The following is a 12590-nucleotide window of genomic DNA, read 5'->3' on the forward strand; positions in this document are numbered from 1 at the left end:
TGTTAGTTTAACACTTCTGATTACGGCAGTCTGACTCCTTGTAATCCAGCATTTTTCATCTATCCTTCTTTTTTTATTTGTCTAGATCGCCTAAAAAGGAAATCCCATCAACAGCCCAGATATCTCAAGATAATGGGAAAAATAAGTTGAGATCTTAATTTAGAATTACTCATTACTTGAAAACCAGCGTTGCAATGTTAAGATATCAAGATAAATACGCCCAGACAATAAGAAAATAACTGGAAATAATTCTGCTTATCACAGGGAAACAGAGTTTAGAAATGAATGGATCCGTATGTGTGTGTGTGTGTGTGTGTATGTATGTGTGTATATGTTTGTGTGTATGTGCATGTATGTATGTGTATATATTTTTTTTCTTTTCACTTATTTTTTCATTTGAAGTCATTTTTCATTGAAATCTTTCTTCACATGTTTTCTATTAGAGCTGCTGTTGGTAGTCGTGATATGAACATCAGTTCAGAGAGAGATTTTGAATGTTAACACTACCCCTTAACACCAGATTTCCTCTCACTCATTTCCCCCTCCCCTCTCTGCTTCAGTAACCCTGCCCACAAAGATTGTTGCTCGCATTCTATGAGGAAAAAGTGGCTTCCCAGCCAACCAGGGCGACAGAGGGTCGGGGAGTAGCTCTGATTGGTCCGTGATAACGGGAAAGAGGGGAATAATAATATTGCTTGATACAAAGGCATTAGAAAACACAGAGATTTCGCCATAACCTCAAATTACTCCACTTACCAATGAGTGTCGATGGGTATTATGACCTTTTCTCCAAACCCAGCAGAAAAAAGTATATTTTACACCATTCCTACCAACAGCAGCTTAATTTATTTATCTGTTTATTTTATTCATTCCATTTTGTTACTATTAATTTTATTCATGTCTGAGCCCTTTGTTTGATTGTATTTGTTTCTACTTGTTAATATATTAAAAAGTTACATGTAAAATATTTTTAAAAAAAGAAAAGAAATGAAAATGAATGGATGCATGTCTGCTTTGGGTTACATCACTTTTCAACACCATGATATCTTCTCAATCAATACGTCAAGACCACTTTTACACTGACAACTTTTACCACCACTGTATAAGATTTCTCTGGGTCTTTGATCATTTCAAAGGGTTTTTTCATTTCATAAAATAAAATTTCTGTTTCATCATTTTCATTATGCTTTTTTCATTTCTTTATGGAGACATTCGTGTTACCACCTGCAGCCGGAACAAAGAGATCAAAGACTTCTGAGAGTCAAATCTGAAGACACGTCCCCCCAGCAAGAGAGAGAGAGACCTGGAAATATGAATCTCTCTAGGACCAGGAGACGTCATGACTGGTGACTAGAGAGAGAGAGAAAGTAAAGGGGGGAGATAGAGTGAGAGAGGGGGGAGAGGGGGGGTTGTCGTCACAGGGTGCTGGCAGCAGCATCAGCATCACTGGAATGAGTAACAGTGCGCAACTTGGAGAACAACTACACTACGAGGAGGAGCGCGTGCTTGTGTGAAGTGTGCGTTAACTGTGGGCTTCAGGAGCCGGTTTGCAGCGGACCTCGAAACGCATTCATGAAGACCTAAAGGTGCCACAAAGTACAAGAAATCTCTGTGGATTTGCCGACAAGAAAGCCATGGATTATATTAAACATCACCAGTACTTATCTCTCCATCGTCATTTGATAAGTGAGTACAAAATTTCAGTTTACTTCTATAAATGTTAAAGCTAAAGCAACACAAAATGTTGAAAGTGCACTTAAAGTTTTCCTCTTCAGCCCTTTGGTAGGTATTTTTAATGTAAAAAAAATTGAATGGGCAAGTTGAATGAAAAGCAAAGTAATTTTTTTCAATTATGTCCAATTTTTTAACTAGATAATAGCGAAAGTAAATGTCTATCCCCGGTATGCGTGTTTTTTTAACCGTATTATGATAACATAGGAGTTAGTTCCTCGACATGAACAGTAGGTGGCGCTATTTCGCTGAGAAGATGCAGCTAAATGAAAATGTTGAAAAACAGTTAAAAAACGCTCAATAGTTATTCATTCATTGCGCCAGACTTGTTTAAATTGACCCACAATTTATTATGCATTCCAGTATCCAGGCTGAGCCTTCTCTTGTTTAATTAAATCGGTTGTAGTGTCTCTGAATGATCACCCAAACTCACTCGCCCACTCATTTCCAGATCACATTTAGACCAGAGGTGTTTCCTCATCCACTTTGAAAAACGTGTGGAGTTGAGGTGTCATATTCTTTTGAAGCACACTACAGAGGAATTGATTTACATTCATTATAACTGCAAGCACGGCGGGACTTGGCAAGAAGTGGGCTATCAAACAATCAGTGGAGTTCTTGTATATTCTCAAAACCATCCATTCATAGTTCATGTAAGAGTTGAGCAGCTGAATTATACCAGATGGAATTTTCTTCACTTTTCAAAATAAAGAATAAATGAAAAAAACAGATTACTAAAAGAATAACATTTCTGCATTTCTTGCTTCTTAAATCTGACCAGGCTTAATTCCCTGTGTGAATGGACTGAGTGTCGGGGTCCAGCAGAAGCACAGATGCATGTCATGTGGGAGAAACTATGATGAGCTGACTTAGATTCAGTGGAGTAGTATTATTGCATTACTGTGACTCATCTGGTTTTAAATGTCTCACGGAGCACATTAGTTCACCTTTAGGATGTTAAGGCCGGATTTGTATTCTCTGATCGCCCACCAACTTTCATGCCAGTGCCAGACAGTTTGTGTGGTTCAAATCTGGGTTCTCCTCTCCAGTGTGGAGAGCCACATGTCATGGTATCTGTTGAATATTGCTCTCATGAAAGTTTATTTGGCATACCATCAGGCGCACCATCTCCCTCGTTTAACTAACAGAGTGAGGCAGAAGGAGCTGGTTTCTTGGCTTGTCTAATCTTCAATTGGCTGTAGTAGCCACAGAGGCTGGACCAGCTTAAGTGGTTCTGTCTTACTGCAGTCAATCTCAGTGACAGGAGAAACCCAGATACTGCGATCTGTGCCAAAACTCACAGTATTATGTCAAGCCCCCCTCCCTTTCCGGTCCCTGAAATGTGGTCCAGAATGCGGTGTGGCTGAGCAGCAAGTGAGGGACATTTCTCTCATACTGCATTTAGATGTGTTATAGAGTTATCCTAAATGATCTATGAATATAAAACGTATACTTGCATCACTACTTATATATTCACAGTTTTTAAAAAATGTTTCTATATATAACGAAATACAATCTTTATTAATGAGAAGGCACAAATGTTCACACTGAAGTTATCTGCTGCATTTTAATCCACTTTAGCCTCCCCAGTTCGTCTGCTGGTATCAATAGAAGTATTATTTGACTTCTTTCATGGTTTTATTGGGCACTCACAGCAATTGGTTAAGGTTTAGTAAATGTGTGCTTTTTGCAAAATATTGAATAAGTTGTTTTTGACTTGAAGCACAAGACACACCATGTTTACTTTATTAATATTCATGTAAAAACCACAATCTCCCAACCTCTGTCTCCTGTTGATATATCTGCTGGCTGTATGGGACAAACATTCATTGTTTTTACAGTTTATTATGAAATTATAAAACGTTGCTCACTTTGTGGTTCACTTCGACCTCTTGGCTCACAGAAACAGAGCTGGTGGGATGTGGAGTACAGCAACGTGTGTTTCCAGTTGCCCATGCTGTGGTGTGTTCTGGCTTTTTACACACACCATGCTGACTGATGATGAGCAATAGAAATTTGTAGAATATTGTAGATCTCACATGTGCACCGCCAGACACAGCTAGTGGTATGCAACCGGGCGTGTTTCGATCAAGCGGCAACCTCCGGTCTCAAACGATGAAGCCAATGTGAAGTGTTATAAACTGCAATACATCTAAAATCCGCTTGAGGCTGGCTGCAGAAACACCGGAAACCACATAGAAATGAATGGGAAAAGACAATCTTTGCGCATTAATAAACATATTTACAGCCTTGTTCAAAAACGGCTTGGCCTACGACGCTAATCTCTCTATCGCACACACTGTACGGGGGTGAATTTTTTTCTAACGTGACGGTTAAGAAGATATTAAGATTACCAGTTTTGCCCAAATGAGGGGACATGACTGATGTGACTCCCGGTCGGGAACACCATTGCTATTGGTAGGAGGCTCACACTACGTCACACTCTGCCTGGTTGAGTTCCCCATTTCCAATATGGCTGCTGCCGTCGATTTGCTTCAAAACAGCTCTCAGGAACAGATGGGTGACGTCACAGATACTACGTCCATATTTTATAGTCTATGGTTTTGATCTTGCTGTCACTCCCAATGTTTACGTTCTCCATCTCGCAGCCGGATGCTGCCGTTGTGAATCACGCACGTCTCGTGAGAATTGCTTCAGAGCAGCCTTGGATTAAGCGTGCTGTAATGAATGGACACAAGTTTCGTGGGTCTCATACAGCAGAGCTTGTAAAACAGCTTATAAATGTTACAACATGCTAGCTGGATTAAGTTAAATGGAATAAACATAAGACATGTTTTAATTATTTTTTTGATTACTTTTTTTTTTTAAAGAATAAAAAACACTGCGACTCAACTCTCTTATCTCTTGTGAAACTATTATCTAGGCAAACACAAGTATCAGATCGGGACTCGGTGTCTGCAAATATCAGCATTCAAAAAGCTGATTGGGACATCTCTATTTCAGCCTTTTCGCTTACAACCTAAAAGCTCAATTCATAAAAGACACTGAGGAATGCACGGCCAAACTGCAAAGATGCATTAGTCTTTGAGAGACAGAGGTGCTTTTGAGACTGACTCATGCCATCATTTCTCCAAATAATTACAAAGGCTCTGCTGAATTCTCCCAAAACAGAGATTGGAAATACTGCTGTGCAGTTTTCTGTCCTGTTTCCTGTCTTTAATAACACAAACCATGTGATTTGCATCCTTTGATTCCAGTTCAGGTCCTGGTTTTAATTTAATCTTTGTGAAATATAGGCTTACTGAAACAGACCCTGGGTTACTTCAGTGAACCTAGAAGTTTTTAAGGACACTTGCAAGGCAGTTATGTTACGTAAGGTAAAAATAGCTTTGAGCCAGGTGATAAGGTGCAACCTCTGATGTTTGAAAATGAAACCAATGTGAAAAAAATGTGCAGGTTCTCTAGTGTTGTCTTGAGGCTGGCACCAAACTTCTTGAAAGCTAGTAGAAAGATGTTAAACATGTTTACAACCTGGTACTAAAAATAGTTGTGGTCTCTGTATCTCATGTCTTTATGTGTAACACCTGTATGAAAAGTGAACTTTGTTCAAACTCATCCCTTTTTATGATATCAAGGCCAAGAGTTATGCACTAGCTGGGTGGAAAGGCTGTGGCCTCATCTCTACTTCTTTGCGGGTCTTGAGTTTCCAATATGGAGACCACTATCTGTGGTCTTCATGATACCCTTTCAAAGACCAATGGGTGATGTCACTGAGACTTGTACAAGAGTTTTATTTTGTAGTCTTTTACTGTTTGGTGCATTTAAGCCTTTACTGAATTCTGAGGACAGCCAAAGAGAGACGGGGTCTTCTTGTCGACCAACGCAATGCTGGTTCTAGTTCTGGGCTAATGCTCGCACTGGTTCGGAGCTGATTCAGCTTGTGAACCAACTCGGTACCAGTTTGTTTGCCACCCGCTCAAGCCCGTGGAAGAGCCATGCCATGACGTCATTTCTACGTGACCGCTTTTCCCAGCAGCGCAAAATTTCCCTCACACTAACAACGATGGCGGACAATGTGGCACGCTTGCTAGTGTTGCTCCTGGCTTCCGGTAATCACATGAGGCCCGACGAGAACTTATCCCATCCATTAGCTTCGTCTTTGTTATTCTTTCGCTGCAGGAAAATGGCAGAAACTCATTTGGTTTGTCTTTTTGGTCACAGCATACAAAACGTTAGAAGGTTGACCACAGCTTGATCCCAGAAGCCGGGCTAAGGTGTAAATTGATTCCTTTGACTCTGTTTGGGAATTGGGTGCTAGTTCAGTGAAATACCTCAGGAGTCAAATAACCGGCTTTTCTGTGACTCTGATCGCTGGGTGAAGCCTTTCCTGAGGGAGCAAAATAAATCCCTTTTGAATCAGAATATTTTTCTTTTCCATGCAAAATACCGTATTTCCTCTCTCTAAACCTTTCAGATTTTCTTTGGCAAGGTTGCAGGATGGACCCACTCATTCTCCTTTTTTCTTGAGTCCTTTGTGTTTGATTGTTTTTTCCTCCTTAACCACCAACACAAAGGGACAGTGTTCTGTGCCATGTCCTTTTAGCTATGTTGCTGGATGAGAGTCACCTGTTACTCAGATGAAGTAAGAGTTTAAGGATATTTTAGCAGCTGTGTCTGAGAGGGAGAGAGAGAGAGGGGAGAGGGAGAGAGAGAGCACATCAAGCTGAGCCTCTGTAGCATCACCCTGCCGACTGGATAACAGACAGATGATTAGGCATCTGTGTATCTCTTATGTGTAAGGGCAAAAACTGTGAGGTGTTTTGAGTTTTCATTTCTTTAATCTTTTCATCAGAAATAGAAGAGAAAAAAGGAGTAGGGGATACATTTCACCACATTAACATTCAGAGATTAACATGACTACAAAGTGGAATGTCATCGAACCAAGAATGAGATGTTGACTTGCATGAAATGTTAAAGGTGCACTATTTTCTGCAGGTGAAGCCAAAACAGGAAGTAAAAATGGCTTCTCTGACTCTTGCAAGTACAAGCGTCACACTTAACCTCACAGATAGCTAACATAAAAAACATACAAGCATTCTCCTGAAGCTTGTGTGTTTTATAGGTGTGATATTAAAAACAGAAAATGTGCAGACGACCTGTTGGTAGACTGGTTCCCAATATTGCTTCTTTGGAAAGGAGTTAGCTCAATTACCAAACTCCTTAAACAAAAAAAGATGAATTCATACAGACAGAACTAGACATTTGTGTACATCCTGTCCTTCTGCTTTAATAGTACAGAAACAGTCTTGTGGTTGTTTACTCTGGAGATCTGCACACATATGTTGGACTTTGGTAAATCACAAGGTCCGGATGAAGAAATGGAACTGAAAAATAAAAACTACCAGTAACACTGCAGGAACTTGGAAAGCCAAATCAGAAAAACAGATTGTGTCAATCTGTCAGTTCATTAAACTGTTTTCCATCTGATGAAAAGAAGCTGCTATGTGCGCTGTGCTTCTTCAGAAAAGAGCAGATGGAAAATTATTTCTCATCTGATTTAATGGACAACAAATGCATTGAGAGTTTTGGATACTTTCAGTTATTTGTTATGATTAATTTTGTAAACACGCAGAAATTGTTTCCCATCCACAGGCAGTCTGAAGCATTAAAGACAGTATTTTCCAGAATAATTGAACCACAGGATGACAGTTTTTCATCATTATCATTGAATGTTTCGTTAAATAAAACTCTTGTGATAAAAGCGTACATTTAAGAGTTAGAAATGATCAGTTCATCAATATATGGATTGACAGATTGATGATAAATTCAGTCATTTTCAAGTTTGCAGGTTGGATGTTTTGAATTCTCATATAGTTTTCAAAACTGAACTGGTGATGTTTTTGAATAACACTGGGTTAGATCACCAGATTAGACAACTTGATTGCATGTTAGTAAACTAGTGCTGCCAATTGATCAAGACATTTAATCAGGATTAATCACAATTTTAAAGTACTTGATCTGCTTTCAAAATGTTAAGTGATCCAAGTGTCCCCCACTGAAATGCAGCAAAAGCTACAATCCGTGTGTTGCAACCAAGTGGCAACCTGTGGCCATGAGAATGGAAACCAATGTGGAAGTGTTAAAAACTGTAGTTCCTCAAGTGTCCACTTCTACCGGCACACACTGTACAGGCAGTGATTTTTTTTCATAACGCTGCAATTTCAAATATATTAAGATAACGAGTATGGATCCCGCAAACGATCGGCTTCAAAACAACGCTTCAGTTAGAGATGGGTGATGTCATGGAGCTCCTCCAGCTCTTTGTGCACACCATCACGGTGCACAACATTTTTATGCAAAATTGTAACCACTCAGACAGCTAAGTTTGCAGTTATTGGACAATTTTAGCCCATGATGCCACGCATGCCAACTTGAGCATATTAGCACAAAGACAATTGATGGCTTACTTAGTGCAACAAAGGGTGCCAGTTTTTTGTCTGACATGGGCGTTCATTATCTCTTCAGGTTTTGAAGTCAGAACACCTCCTTATAATGGAAGATATGTGATGACATGCTGTGAATGACACAATAGGGAGTTGTGAGTGTTTTGCAGCAAAGTGAGGAGACAGATGTTTGATAGCTTGAATCTGTGAGTTAATAACGCTGAACCTTTGTCTGTTTTTCACAGTGAAAAGGGAGTGGAGACTGTAGAGCAGCTCTTATTTCACAGCTCCATTTTACTGGAGAGAAACATCGGGCTTCACGATCTTACAAAGTTTTATATCATGTCATCACAAGCTCACACAGAGCAGACACAAGCTCTGGTCTCCCTTTCTCTACTGAGTCTGTATCAGGGTTTGATATCATCATTAAATGTCTCTTTACGGGTTAAATTACTCTAGTTTGCTTTAATGCATCAATGTTTACAGCCTTAGAATAAGCATATGGCAAAATGATTTTCCTTTATATCATTTTTTTTATCATGCATGTGCTTAAAAGACCTGAATTTTTTACTTAAAGATAGGCTGCTTATATTTAACAAGTGGTTCAAAACTGTTTCATGCAGCTTCATAGTTTTGTCACTTTTATCTAATAAAAGTTAGTATTTGAATAATTTCTAACGACATATCTTATGTTGTTGAAACTATTTTATACTATTTATCATTGGTTCTCAGTTATTCACCAAACTCTACTAATTGTTCCTATTTAGGATGAGTTAAGTTGTTGATAAATTATGAAATACTGAGTTTTGAACCATTTTAGTATTTTTTTCTGATGTTAAAAACTGATAAGTAGGAGGCTTATTGACACTGCTCAGCTGTGCCAGAGTTGTTAACAGTCATACCAGCCTCTGAGGATCCTGGCAGGCCTGCTTTGTATTACAAGAAGAAGTCAGGCTTCTTTTTTCGAGTCTCTGCAGACTTCATTTTCAACAGCAGCACAACCGTCCTCCACAGATTTTCTTTTCCTTTCATTCATGACGTGACACAGAGTTTTATTATTTTATTCTCTCGACATGAAGGTGATTTGGAATGTCAGCGTCCTCGACCTCCATGTGGTGAATAACTTGGGAATGACTTGATTTTGTTAAATGTGAACAGACTGCTGTCAGGGGAATCACAAGCAGAAAACAGAACAACAGAGTCTTGAAGTCACATGTTTCTGGGTTGTTGTTTTTTTTCACAAGACTTTTATGTTTTCCAGCATTCTGGAGAAATCAGTGGCCATTCTTCTGTCACACCACATCTTGACTCCTGGCTGCAGCAATGAAGGTTGAAATTTTGTTATATTTTTAGGCTTGTCATAAAGATTTACAGGAACAGTGATTGACCCAGACTTCTTTTTGTCTGCCGGTCTGTCCATGAAGTCACAGACAGAGGGCTTTAAGGCCATTGTACTCCTGTACTCCTGTAGTGATCCTTTTCTTGAGCTGAAAAACATGTGGTTGCCAGGAAGCCGTAGATATGACTAGCCTTGTGTTTTCCTTTTTTTAAACACATTGCAGTAAACATCTCGAGCAAAATATCTCTGCAGCAGATATTCATTCATATCCTGCAAAGCACAACAGTGAGTCATAAAGAAGACAGCACTGGTTCTGGCGGTTCATATGTCAAAGAGTTAGCTCACGACTGAAGTGGGCCTCACTTTTATCGACGCCGCTGTTTGATCTCTGTGAAGGAAGGTCAGCTCAGCGCCCCGTTCAGACTGAGTGGGAGTTGGACTTTGTGGTTGGAGATGAGAAGGACTGCTTTAGTCCCTTCATTACCCTAACTCATCAGATGTCAGGCGTAGTTTGTAGAAAATATAAACTACTTGTAGTAATTTGTTACATTATTAATGCCTCGGGTTATTCATCTATGGATGCAATTTTTAATTTATTTGTCCTCCTGCTGTGTCAAGTAGTGCTTTCACTAAATACCAAGTGAGAAAAATGTGGTTTTCATTGAAGGCAGTGATTTGTTAATAATGCTCTGCAAGGCTTCATTTTTATTGCATCTGGAGAATTCAGATGATGGAGAAAAATGTCAAGTTATGTCACAAAAGAATGTTTGTTCTCTCTTTGATCTGGTGCTTTTATGTCAGCACAAAGTCTTCCACTGCATCTCAAAGTCATTGTAACCTAAGTTTAAAAAAATGGCCACATAGCACTTCTCATCTTAACCTCTAAAGCTCTAAAAAAAAACAAGCTCTAAAAACTGTCTTGTGATCAGTTTTAAAGTTGTTGAAGACAGTGTTAGCAGCACTTTTTTAAAACGATCCAGATGCACAAACAGGACTGTATGAATATGCGTTAATGTAGAGATATCAGCGTGAGATGGTTGCTCTCATCAAGCAGTTAGGGCTTCGGTGCTTTGCTTACCTGTTCCTCTGCAGTACCTGGGAGTTAAAGTGGCACCATGCAGAAACCAGTCCCACATCCATACTTTGGTCGAGACAGGGACTTGAACTGGCCACCTTCCATTTCAGCTACTGTAGTCTCTCTCTTTTATCTCTACTAACAGTTCAAGGAAATATCCCCCATTTCCATGCAGCTTAATGTCTGACTGCTTTTACTACCTTGTCTCTTACTGTGCCTGTCTGCTGTTCTCTGTGCTGAGTGAGTAATGCACAGGGGGGGTTTAAAGCTTCTTTTGTTGAAAAGGGTGGCATGCTGCTATGAAAAAAACAGCACTCATCTGAGCAAGTACAATGCAACGAACAAGTATAATGTGGCAGCTAAGAAGCAAGTTTACCAGAGAGTATCTAGCCTAGAAAGAAAAATGGGGGGGCAGTGAACTTTCCAACATGTGAATTTTGCCACCACTTCCAAAAACAGCTCATTAATAGTGATACTTTACCTTGCTTGTGTAATCTGTGCAAAACTGAAGTAAAAAGCTGATTGCTGTTCATTTTAGCATCATATGTGGTCGGTAGCATCATATTTTTGATCCATAATCAATTCCGTCCATCCCTCAATCTTCCTCCACTTATCCGGGTTCGGGTCGCGGGGGCAGCAGTCTCAGCAGGGAAGCCCAGACACTCTACTCCCCGGGCCACTGCCACCAGCTCCTCTGGGAGGATAACCAAGGCGTTTCCAGGCCAGCTGTGGTCTTCCCCGTGGCCTCCTCCCAGACAGGCATGCCCGAAATGCCTCCCCAGAGCGGCGTCCAGGACTCATCTGACCAGATGCCCAAACCACCTCATCTGGCTCCTCTCAATGCGGAGGAGCTGCGGCTCTACATTGAGGATGTCTGAGCTCCTGACCCTATCTCTAAGACTGAGCCCAGCCACCCTGTGGAGAAAAGTAATTTCAGCCACTTGTATTTGCGATTTTGTTCTTTCATTCACTACCCACAGCTTGTGACCATAGGTGAGGGTTGGAACATAGATTGGCCAGTAGATTGAGAGCTTTGCCTTCTGGCTCAGCTCATAACCAAATGCTATCTATGTGTACTCCAGCCAGACAACAGTCATTGATAGCCACTTGTCAAAAGAATACGTCACCACTAGGGATGGGCATTTCAAGCCAAAATACTATTCGATAATCATTGGCATCTATATCAGCAGCATGACGAGGTGCTGCTAGTAGTGGGCACTGTAGCGTCTGTCTCGATCTTTATGTCTGTGTTTCTGTGACGCAGCCTGGCCTGTGTGTTTACATTTTACAGCCATGCTCAGTCTCTGGAATACGTGTGTAGTAGTGTGAGATTAAGAAACGGAGAAAATCCCTGCGACTGTCGCTTATGTTTTCTTCTTTTGCTATTTAATGCAGTTAGCATTCTTCTTCTGTAACTTAATGCGGTTAGCAAACATCTTTAAGACGCTCTATAGCCACTGTCTGGCAGGAGTACCGTATTACAATTACAATTATAAATTACAATTATACAACCAGGCACTGGTCAAAACGATGAAAAATTGTACTTTTAAAGTAACTCTTCAATTTTTACAAAGTGAACGAATACTTGAATATCACCCACCGTGTATGATGTAAACAGCATAAATAAGCTTTATTTTCTAATTGTTGATGATTAGGGTGTATGATGTATATTTTTCTACACTATGATATGGCCAAAATCACAGGGTGCATGATTGAGATTGTTCAGTGTTCAAGTCTCACAAGCTGAAAGAAAACATCTGTTTAATCCTCAACGTAAAGGATAAGTGCTCCCTCACTCCAACATTTATACTCAACCGTTAAATTGCATATCCTCTAATGTCCCCTAACCCTGAAGGATGAAATAGATGGAGATAGATGGGCATCAAGAGCCAGCATCTATTTCCATCTGGGGCTATCAAGTAGGCAGCTCCCTTCACTGCATGGTGTTTTATTAAGTTAGTCTCACAGCACCTCAGGAAGGCTTAGCGGTTTGCTCCCCACAATGCTAACTCACACCTCCCCCCACACCCACTCAACAAAA

Source organism: Notolabrus celidotus, chromosome 22 (assembly GCF_009762535.1).
Source record: "Notolabrus celidotus isolate fNotCel1 chromosome 22, fNotCel1.pri, whole genome shotgun sequence".
Taxonomy (NCBI): Eukaryota; Metazoa; Chordata; class Actinopteri; order Labriformes; family Labridae; genus Notolabrus; species Notolabrus celidotus.